The sequence below is a fragment of the Schistocerca piceifrons genome, chromosome 5, assembly GCF_021461385.2.
Source record: "Schistocerca piceifrons isolate TAMUIC-IGC-003096 chromosome 5, iqSchPice1.1, whole genome shotgun sequence".
NCBI lineage: Eukaryota > Metazoa > Arthropoda > Insecta > Orthoptera > Acrididae > Schistocerca > Schistocerca piceifrons.
Genome location: NC_060142.1, coordinates 504,673,488 through 504,686,031, shown reverse-complemented (window position 1 = coordinate 504,686,031; position 12,544 = coordinate 504,673,488).

The following is a 12,544-nucleotide window of genomic DNA, read 5'->3' as shown; positions in this document are numbered from 1 at the left end:
AGACGGTCGAGAACGCCAGCCGTGGCCGTTACCGCGAGGGTCCTTGCCAGACCTCTCTCGACAACATTATCGAGGTGGGTACTACACTATGACAGCACAGGAAATGGCTCTAAACACTATGGGACTTAACTGCTGTGGTCATCAGTCCCCTAGAACTTAGAACTACGTAAACCTAACTAACCTAAGGACTTTACACACATCCATGCCCGAGGCAGGATTCGAATCTGCGACCGTAGCGGTTGCGCGGTTCCAGACTGAAGCGCCTAGAACCGCTCGGCCACTTCGGCCGGCCAGCACAGGAAAGTCTCGGCTTACCACATCGGCTGATTTGATTACATACATCCTCACATTAATGCTTGAAGAGATTATTCTTGGGTAAATGGTGGGTCAGGAGGGCACGCTGGTTACTAGACAAAATAAATATTTTCACGTCATGACAATTCTCTTTCTAAGGGACTACAACACACATAAAAGCCATCTGTGCAATACATAAACGAGGTTAAAGATTAATATTATACTAGAAAAATGAAACTGGGCTTGGACATCCCCCTGTGAAGCTGAAACCACAGAAAGTAGTGATGCTGGACACTGGGATGTGAAGCAAAGTCGACGTTCTAATTCATCCTAATCTTCGATAAGGGTAGAAGCTGAAGCAGTGACTCAAAATTTGTGCTACAGCCAGGACATGAAACCAGGTCTCCTGCTTCGTAGACATACATGCTAAACTCTACACCACCGTAGCACTGCAAGAGCTGCTCTAATCCAATGCCTAACCTAACACAAACTTCAGTTCATACCTTCAACCCATTTTCCGCTTCTTAAATGGACTGAAAGTGTGAAATGAAGTTTGTGTTAGCGATTGCACTGGACCGGGGTGCGCTCTGCACGAGAGGCAGCCACAATGCTATGGTGACGTTTGTTTAGGACATATGCCTAGTGAGCAGGACACCTGGGTTCATATCCTGGCCATGGCACAAATTTCAATTCTTTGCCTCAGCTTGTATCCTTATCAGAGATAAGTTGAGGCTCATGTCTCCAGGAAAATATAATTCAATGATATCACCCCAAAGTGTTTCACTGGGTGCCAGAAACGTTATTGTCCAAATCCAAACCCTTCCATCGGATTGCCACAGGGCGTAGCGTGTTTAATCACTCCACATCACTTATTTCAGTAATACACTGTCCAGAGGCGTCACTCTTTATGCCACCTCAAGCACTGATGAGCATTTTTCAGAAATGTGTGGCTTCTGAGGATTTGCTCTACCATTTTAACCTATTTTCTTTAACCCTCCACACACAGCCATTGTGGTAGCTGCAACGAAGGTAGAACTTCGGAATCACAAGTGAATTCTTCTGTTGATTTTTTTACAACCACCCTCTGCAATGCTCAGTGGATCCTGCCTGTCAGTATATGAGGTCTATATGATCTTGCGTGGCTGTCGTTGTTTATTTGTATTTCCAGTTTCCAATTACATCGCGAACAATCGACTTGGGCAGCCTTGGGACGGTTGAGAGGTCACTGATTGATTTGTTCCTCAGGTGACACTCCATGTCTAGTCCACATTTGAAGTTATTGATCTGTCTTGACCCACCATTTCTTCTGTGACTGCTTCACTACTGAAAAAAACGATACTCCTCGCCTCCTTTTATGCTGGTGGATCCGACCTTCGCAACAGCTAATGGTCAATTCCACATTACAAGATGGTATCCACATAATTTTGATTCAACAGAGTAGACGACTAATACATATGTTTGTTTTGGCCACCCTGGGCCGTTGGCTGGCAACTTAACACAAAAATCTATTTTAGTATAAACCAAAAACTAAGAGAATGCTTTGATTGTATGGGTAAGCAGTGGCCACTGAAAGTTCTTTATATTCATATTAACGTTTACGTGTGCGATTAAACTATTCTGATAAGCTTGTACAATGTATTAAAATAGTTTTTGTCCTGAGTTGCCGACAGCGCAATAGATTCTTCAGAAAAGTTGGATGGACAAATCGTTCTTAAGATGAAGGAGGATAATCCTCCAAAACGGGAAGATCAGTAAAAGAGTCTGGTGACAGTGTATTTCAAGAGGATGTTTCCAAAATGTCCGTTAAAGATTTCATTGTGGCACACTCATTCGATTCTGTAGATAAGTTACCGGTAACAGTTTAGAACTTTTTTCTCTGTAACGTTTTATTTATTTTTAATGTTCCTGTACCTACTACCTGTACTTTCGTGTTTTATTGATTCTTTAAATCTTTGTAAAGTTTCTAATGATCAAGAGACGTTCCGCTCCAAAGCACAAGATGATGCACACTGAAAGAAGAATGGCTTAAACGTCCACGACTTATGTAACTAATTTTAAAAATATCCAGGTTTTTACTCACAATAACAATCTGTAACTGTAAGAATTAATTAATACCCTCCAGATAACTTTAATACATTACTCAAGAACTTAAATATGTGGAACTCGAAATGTTTACAAACGCTGCGTAGATCACAACCTCATATGTTGTAACAACGACAAACAGTAGAAAAGGCGGAAAAACGTTTTTGTGGCAGGTTCCTGGTTCGCATGCCTTTACGTGATCCTAAAATGAGTGACTAGAACGAAACGCCCGACCAGGAAAGATCGCGTGTTCCTATGTACATCACTTCTCCCCTACCAACCACTAATCAGTTCCATAGAATACGTTTTAGGCTACTCGTTCTAAGGAACATACAGAATGTTCATCGCGCAGTCTCGGCTCGTCATTCTCGGTAGTAGTGTGTGTGTGTGTGTGTGTGTGTGTGTGTGAGAGACAGAGAGAGAGAGAGCGCGAGGAGTGCTGTGTCAGCAGATTCGTGATGTCGCAGTGCCGTTGAGATTAAGCTATTACGATCCATCAACGCCTCTCCCAGAGGAGGACTTTGGTTTCAACCCGCTTATCGTAGGGACGGCTAGTCACTGTAACGAGATAACAGGATCTCGGCGGTATCACACACGCTTAGTGTTACTCAACTACAGATACGGTTCCACTCTAATGTCAACAGTGCAAATCAAGTCAAAGGCTCACGGCTCAATGTCAAACTCCAGTCGTGAGGCCGATCCGAATGCATTGGGAAAAAAAAATCATATCAAGTTATTTTAAACGAAACAAAATAATCAAAACAGCTATTCATAGCCCCAAAAAATTAGCTTTTCGAGCTTCATTTTGAAATTAACATATTTTTTAATTTCAGTTAAAAAATGTGAACAATTTTTGTGTTTCTCTCCTAGTAATTGTCTCTTCTCTATCGTTTCCGAAGCTAGTTTCAGCTTAATCTTGTATAGAAAGAGTCATTTCAAACAAAGACTGCACAGATAGAGATGGGCGCAGTAGTTAAAGTCACTGTAATCGGATACTTGGGAACCAGCAGATGGAGTCCTGTCCCTCTTTCCAGATTTAGATTTCAGCAGTTTCCATAAATCTTCTTCTTCCTAGCCATATGCCTGTAGTCAAAGCAATTCGCTAGGTCACGATCTGGTAAATCTTTTTATTTTAACAATATAGCGGATAACCTTTCTTACCGCCACAGTCGTCAGTTAACCTACGGATGAAAGCGAATGCCCTGTATACATGGTGTCTCTCGTAAGAGTCTTCAGTCGCATTTTCGCTAGTGTTTCGGCAGACGTTTCTATTTAACGTTTTTGGTATATGTAACTGATGTCAGTCCAAGGAAATACTGTTCATCGCGTTCCTTCTCATGCGATGTTCAGCATCGACGCAAAGTGTCGATTTGTGTCCCGTCACAAGAAAAAAAAAGTTTAAGGTGGAATGCAATAGCAGCGCAGTTAAGTAGCTGTCGCAGTACTGTTTACTCTTCGTGTTTTATTGTCCCTGTTAATACAAATCGATAAAACAACGGCCGGCCGAAGTGGCCGTGCGGTTAAAGGCGCTGCAGTCTGGAACCGCAAGACCGCTACGGTCGCAGGTTCGAATCCTGCCTCGGGCATGGATGTTTGTGACGTCCTTACGTTAGTTAGGTTTAACTAGTTCTAAGTGCTAGGGGACTAAAGACCTCAGCAGTTGAGTCCCATAGTGCTCAGAAGCCATTTTTTTGATAAAACAAAAATCGCACTAGACTAATTAGGAATCGCTATATCTAACGGGTATGTAAAATTCCACTTTCAAAATAATTTTGTGCTTTACCGGAATCAATCCACACTGGATGCATGAAAGACGTGATGAGCTGTATTTGTCTGGACTGACTCCCGCTACACACTGCAAAAATGTAGACTGCAAATATCTGCCGAAATTCCACAGAGAAAGCACCTGACGACTCGTAGGAGATTCCTCCCCCCCCCCCCCCCCCCCTCCATACTCCCATATACGTGACTAATAACAAGCTTTGTTCCGTGTGCGACATACTTTCAGTGTTTGTGTATCGCGTTTCCTGCGGCGGCGATTTGACACCAGCGTGGTATTTGTCCTTGACAAGCGGGGAAATCACCTAAAATGATTACTGAAATTGGCCAGTGGTGCCGGACGAAGGGTTGTTAATCCTGTCCTGGGGTTCTATGTTCTATCCGAGCCGAAAACGTTATGACCGCTTACTTAACAGCGCGTTGGCCCACCCTTTGGAACGCAGTACAGCAGAGATTTTGCCTAGCGTGGGACTGGACAAATCCCTGGTACGTTGCCAGGGATATGTGCCAGCAGATATCTGCGTGCAGGTCACACAATTTCCTGTGATTTACAGGACGTTGGGTTTGTGACGGATGTGATCCAATCAGGTGCAGATCAGTCGAATTTGGTAACTCGTACAGCTTGAGTTCACTATCAAATACCTCGGACTACTGCAAGCGTAATTCTGGCCTTGTGATATGGAGAAATATCTTGCTGGAAGATACTACCGGCGCCGGCCAAGACATCAAGCATTAAGCGATACAGGGCGTTTTTTCTTAATAATGTTCACGTAATCCACAGCTGTCCTCGATTACAACCAGAGGTCCCATGGAAGCTCAGGTGAATGAACCCAAAAGCAAAAAAACTCGCCCAAACAGCCTTTGTCCGTGGCGCTGTGCGTGTTTCGAGAGTTCATTCGCCTACGTGACAGAACATACGGACACGATAGATGACCGGGTGTAACAACAAACGACATTCATCAGAGGCAAGCTACATATTTTCAATAGGACCACAGCCCGTCTCGATGCTGCTGTACTCTCTGCAATCGTAGCCGACGCTATCACTGCATAAGCATGGAAACACGTGGTGGTCATTTGCTGCCGAGCCCCATTTCGAAAAATGTGCTCTGAACGGTATGCTCCGAAACATTTGTGTCTGCTCCAGGACTGCATACTCTGTATCGTGGGGTCTGCCACGGATCGCTCTCTTGGATAGAACAATATTACATCGTAAAGAAGCGAGAGTACGTTCAGAGGAGCGTCGTGAAGAATAGGCCAAAGAAGAAGCTCTTTATGTTATAGTCGTAGCGGTGTTGAGCAATTTCTTTCAGTGGGAGGAAAGGGAGGGATAGGGAGCGATGCAGTCTAAAGTGTATAACGGATACAACATTTACTATTGAAGTCCATCCCAAAATTAGATCGATATTAAGGAAACTGTCAAACAGACAAGAGCTGCTACCACTTACGTTTAGCAGCTAGTCAAGTTATTAAATGAAATCATCCCGGTTTAGACCGTTAAAACATGATTTATTGCGATTGCAATTTCGACACGTGCTCATTTTCAAGTATTCTGAAAACAACCAATCGTCAAATATACCAACGTAATTATGAAATTAACAAACGTTATAAGCGAAAATTTCGAAGCTACTTATGTGAGATGTTGTAACCCACTCAGTAATACGTATAAAGCTGTGACGTGCTGTGTAAGAGTAGTTGCATGTGGTTTTATGAATTTACATGCTGCTTTGTATGCTATACGCGCCAGAAAGCTATTGAAACAGTGGTATAAATACTTACGTTTACATTTAATGTAGCAGGCGTGGTAAATGGATCACAATATATTTTCAGTGTCATTTGCGGATTCCATTATTATTTATCACATATTTCTGTCACTTTACCCTTTCCCCGCACACATTTCCCCATCCACATGGCATCGACTCCATATATTAGCATATTTTAACTCCATAGCTCATACTCTTGGTATGTTTACAGGTTTGCCGATTTTGTGGTCCGTTTACCACGTCTGTTAAATGTTTATATTGTCACGTAAAAGAAGGTTTATTCAACACTTACACATACAAGAGCGCGGAGCGAACTGCCTCCGACCAGAGCACATACGGTATATGTACAGCTACAGAACTTTCCAGTACAATGATTCTTGCCATTTGTGGATACTTCTAGAATGCACTCGAACCGAATATAGATCTTAAAATTTTACAGCTCAGGTGAGTTTTGAACGACCCTCCATGCAACAGTCATGTATCATAACCACTACACTACGGCGACTGTGCTACTCAGCTTATTCTACGACTGCATCATTATTTCACCAACTTTCTAATGTCTATGGTATATGGAACAGCAGATAAATTCGCAACGCCGCAAGGAACTGCTCTTATGTGGCACATCTCAGCTTTGTATTATTGAGCGTGTTACAGCATCCCACGTAAGCAGCTTCCAAATCTTCATCTTTAACCATTTGTCAATTTCATAATTACCTGTATTATATTTGACGATTGATTGTTTTCAGAATGCTTGAAAACGACCATGTGCCTAAACTGCAATTGCAATAAATAATGTTTTATCAGCATAAGGCGGAATCATTTCATTTAAAAAATTCACAAAAGCTGTGGATCCAGACATCATAAAAAGTATTCAAGTATTTATCCGTTGCGGCAGTTTGGAATAGTAAATCACTACTTCCCTGGAACAACTGGAATGCTGGGATACACACAGAGGAGAGCAAGCGCATTCAGTCCATTTTGATTGTGCTATTCCTTCAGTATTTTTTAAATGTTTTAAAGTCTATAATGTCGTTTCTGGCGTTGTTGTTCATGTTAGGAGGGTGGCTGGAGTTTGGAGCAGAGGGCTACCAGTAGGAACAATTCGGCCTCAATGTAACACACCAGTTGGACAGAATTTGATACGACATCCCTCAGGAGGACATCCAACAACTCTGTCAATCGAGGCTAAGCCGAATAACTGCTTGTATAAGGATCAGAGGTGGACCAACGCCTTAATGACTTACTCGATTTGTGAAGCTCCTTCATTTGAATAAATCATCCAATTTGTCTGAAATTTAATTATTTCTTTGTCCGTACGTTTATATCACATCTAACGATTTTTTTTCCATTCAGATACTTCCTTTGTGAGGCGGCGTCTTTTTTTTTTATCTTAGAGTGTACATAAGCATACGATGCAATTCTTATGTATATGAGAACAACATAAAATGCAGACAATGTATTGAGAAATTATTTGGACGAAAGGGCGGAAATGTTAATCACAGTTCAAAATACTCTCTCCTTTGTTTATTGTGACTTGTCGAAAACCTTGTTCCAAAGTCTTGAACACTTTATGAAATAATGGTTTTGATAACTTTTCTGTCTTGACCACACTTTCATTTTTCCAACAACCTTACGCGTTTCAACTTTACGTCATTTTCAAAGGCTACAAAATACAACGTAAAACTGGTATATGATATATTTCACCATCGGTAAGGGACATACTACAATGAGAAGGATATGGCTTCCTAGCTTACCAGTGCTATGTCAGTTGTATAAAACTGTTAGTAGATACATTGTATCACGTCAATATTCTCGATCACTTGTACTTGTCTCGTGATCGGAAATGTTGATGTGGTACAATGTTTCTACGAACAATTTTACATAACTGAAATAACACTGGTACGTGTAGTGTCCCTTTTGCGATGTTTAAGAATAATGAATGTGAAGTGTGTGTAAAAATGTTGAATAAGACCAAACAGATCACACTGAAAGTCAATTGTGAAAAAAATATAAAATTATTTACAAAAAATATAACATCGATACTACGGTAGGAAAAGACAATAACGATGATAAACAACATCGCAGTAAAGAATAGGGTGAAATAAAACATTTATAAATATTTACTATCAAAAACAGTCTTGATCACAATTTATTTATTATTTACGGTGACCGGTTTCGACCACTACTGTGGTCATCTTCAGACCAATGAGTAAGAACCTCCTTTCTTACTCATTGGTCTGAAGATGACCACAGTAGTGGTCGAAACTGGTCACCGTAAATAATAAATAAATTGTGATCAAGACTGTTTTTGATAGTAAATATTTGTAACACATTGATCACTGTTCACTCCCACAATGTATTCAAAAGTAAAACATTTATATCTTTGTATAACTATAGAAGATGGAAAAGATAACTTATTAATAGCTCTTCTGCTGTTTCTGATTCTCGTGTTACTATTGTTAGATAGATACTGTGTGTAGCGCTGAACGCTAGCAGATGTTATTTTTGTTCTTTCGACTAGACGATAAAAAAGGTGTGTATTAGGTTATTGTCTGAAATACATATGTAAAAGTGAGTTCAATGTATTATTTGAAGAACATGCCAGCCACTAATCGCAATGTTTTAATTGAAAAGAGAGAATAATTAGTATTTTTCAGCTATCAAGTAGACGAAAGCAGTGTTCGCTGACCGGCAATAGTTGGTCGCCATTACGCGGCGGACTTAGTATTAACTTTTCTTATAGCTTTCCACGAGAGCAGAAGTGATAAAATCATTTAAAAACATTATTTAATTTAAATCTGAGTAGTTCCATGAGTTAATTTTGCGAGAGTTCAAATACTTTCAGAGATACCATTTGTCGTAGATCTGTGAACTTTGACGTTGACAGTATTTACATGAAAACCAGTTATGATAATCTTGTAGGGAGTCTGGCGCTCATTTAAATTGAAAACAAACGTTTATTTTGGCCTCCTATGAGATACTTTGCTTCTAACGGTCACACCTACGTAAAGAAAATAATTAATGCTAACCTCTAATCTTATGTAGCATCAAAAAGCATAAAACCAATATGTAATATTAAAAGAGAAACGTTAGATACGGCAGGAAGCCATATTCATGTCGTTGTAGCATGTTTGTTATCAATGGTGAAATGTATCTTATTTTCATATCTTCTGATACCAGTTTTATGTTGTATTTTGCAGCCTTTGAAAATGACGTAAAGTCGAAACACTTGAGGTTGTTGGGAAAATGAAAGTGTGGTCAAGACATAAGAAAAGTAATCGAAAGCGCATCCAAATGACCGCATCGTCTCACGGAATTTACATGCAAATTGCAGTTGAAATAATAGTGCTGACTGCACTATTTGCTTTCTAACTGTTCATGGGAATGTGGTTGTCGATTCTAGAAACCCTGTCACAGACTAAGGAGAGTGTGTCAGTGACATTCTTGCTCTGTAAGAAAAGTATGTGAGCTATCGCGCTGGTATTCACAATTTTCCGGGAAGTTAGACGCGTCATATTTACGGGTTACCGGCTTCCGGCGGATTGATACAGTTAAGGGAGTTGCTTGCGATGACTCAGCACTGCGGCAGTCACGTGTTTTTGAAGTTAGTGGTTTCCAATGGGGACACGGCGAGATGGCACATACCGAGGCCTACGATCTCGTGGGCCTCGCACATACTCTTGTGACATAGCACTACAGCGTCACCTCTGAAGCGGGAATTTTGTCATATCACGTGGAAGGTGTCTGACACTGCTATGATATTTACTGTTACCTAACTTACCGTCGCCCAACTTTTGGCATGCCTCAGATGCGTACTCACGAATACCAGAAAATCTTGAGGAAAGTTTCCCAGTAACAGAGCTACAATCTCACGAAGCAATCAAAACACACAAAAACAATAAAGCAAGTGGTGAAGACTCCATTACGGTATAATTACTGAAATGTGTCAGAACCAAGTATTTATATGTCATCTGCACTTGCTCTTTGAGAATATTCTGGATTAATAAAAGACTCCAGAAGAGTGGAAAATAGCAATAATCCACCCACTACATGAAAAGGTAGGGAACAAAATGTCAACAAGTACAGAGAAGTATCTACTCTTGCTAGTGGCATACAAAATGGTGCCAATAATTCTCCGAAAAAGAGTTAAAAAAAACCGTAGATGAAAGCTGGGAGGATATCAGAGAGGTTTTCGAAAGGCGAAATCCTGCATAAGAACACAATTTTAACTTAAAATGAATAAACTGCCACAAAATGTTAACTGTAATAGTATCATTTATTGAATTCAAGAAAGCACTTGATTCTGTAGACAGAGAAAAATATACAAAATCATTAGAGAATCTGGTGTTAAAGCAAAATTAGCAAACATATTTGTCGAAGCACTAACAAATACGAATCTAAAGTTAAAATTTATGGGTGACGTATCACAGCCATTCGAAATGAAAACAGCTGTTACACAAGGAGATAGATTGTCATCTTTACCGTTTTAGAAAAAAATTGTAAAGATCTTGAATCTGGAGATAAAATCACCAAATTTCAGCAGTAATTCTGGGAAGAAAATCCAGTAGAATTAAAATAAACTGCTTTGCTTTTATAAATAACAGTAATACTTCCAAAAAATCTGGCAGAAACAGTTACTCAGACCATCTGCAAAATGTAGAAGATAGAACTGGTCTCAAAATTTCACCTGGATCTCAACATTCATGAGAAATATAAAAAGATGCAACAAACTACATAGTAACAGGTAAAACAGTTAGTAAATTTAACTATTTTTGGAGAAACCATATAGCAGAACGGACTACAAAAATTTTCAATACAAGCAAGAGTTAATAAAGTGGGAAATGCGTGGCTGGGCAAAATATTTGCAACAAGAGATATAAGTTTAGGCAAACAAAACTAAAACACCATACCACAATACAAGTGTAGGCAAACAAAACTAAAACACCATGCCACACTTGTAAGACAAGAAAGTTTATATGCATGTGAATGCGTGACGATGTACTGTACGCTGGATAGAATAGAGGTAACTGAAAAACGGCATATTAAGAAAGTAATAGGTGCAATAAAAATTACACATAGTTGGAAAACGAGAAATAATAAGGAAATGTACAGAAGTAAAGAGAAAAGAACAGAAGTAATGCGAGAGTAATAATTAATCTTCTTTGAGCATCTGCACAGAATGACTGAGAACTGGCTAACGAGAAAAAATTCCTGTATTTCTGGGAAAAGAAATCGAAAATAGTGTGAATTCCCTAAACAAAAAAAAAAAGAACTAGAAATAAACAAAAGCAAAGATTTGCAAATAACAAAAAGCAACCTTTTTAAGAATAAAATACAACATTCAGTAGACTTTCAAGTCAGAAGAAGTAAGACATCAGGAACTACATGGACAGAAAAAAGGAAAAAAAAACATGGGGAAAATGAAGGAATATTAGAAAAATAGGAAAAAACAAAGGAAGAAAGGAACTGAAGTTATTACGTGATCCTAGCTGGTCAATACAAAGATAAAAAAATGAAAAAATACGCATATAAAAAATTTTAATGCAATAATAATCTTTTTACATCAATTCTTAGCTCGTAGCTACAGCATTACTTCCAAGATACTGAAATTCAGGAAAAGACAGTTTTTGGAAAGCATTCTTCCGAAAATTTCAGAAGTTCATGTATCATACAGCTGGTTTAAGAGCTGTAGTAGTAACAAACTCTTACAACTTTTACGTCATGATAATTTACTGAGTCTAAAGTCAAAGGCTTCAATAAACATTACGACTGATCCACTTGCGACTACAAATGTGAACAAAGGTCTACACACATGTCAGTCTTTCTGTGATTATTTCCTTGTAGTCCAGGTACCTGCGGTGTATAAGGACAACCATTTTATGCTAGTTGGTGTTTTAATACGTTGTTATTGTCGCCTTAACAAACAACAGCGCATTATCAAAAAGTTCGGTTTCAGGGACATGCGCCACCCCCGTACTTTCAGATATGTCGTAAAATTTAATGTCCTAAAACTACCTCATACTAAATTTTATGCATCATTTGCAATATAAATTGTTGATGGATAAAGTCAGCAGTACGTAGCGGGGACTAAACGCCATCAGCAACATTCCAGAGGTGTTCAAAACGTATACAGAGTAATCATTTTATACTATTTGAAAGCTTCGTCTTTTGCTTCGTTTCTCACCATATTATAATAAGAATTAGAAAGTAGATTTATTCGGGGATTTTGGGTGGTCATTACCGTTGAAAGTGACAATGCGAGCGCGGTACGCGCCGCGCGTTTTACTGTTTTTTATTCTAAGTTATTTTACAGTGCTATAGTTCTTATGTAGCATTATAGTTATTTAATATTATTATAGTTATTATGTAGTATTATATTTATTATATAGTATTATAGTTATTTTTAAAGTAAGTCTTTAAACAAATGTCTGTTATTAATATAAGTATGTATTTTAATACTTACAGCGCAATATTGTTATTAGTATAACATTCGTTACAGAACGTATTATTCGAATTGCTGACTTTTTCTGTCAATTGACCCTCGACGTAAACAAATGTAATATATTGGGGATAAATAGATAGAAAGGCCCTTTACTGTATGATTAAAAAAATTACAGTACAATCACTGG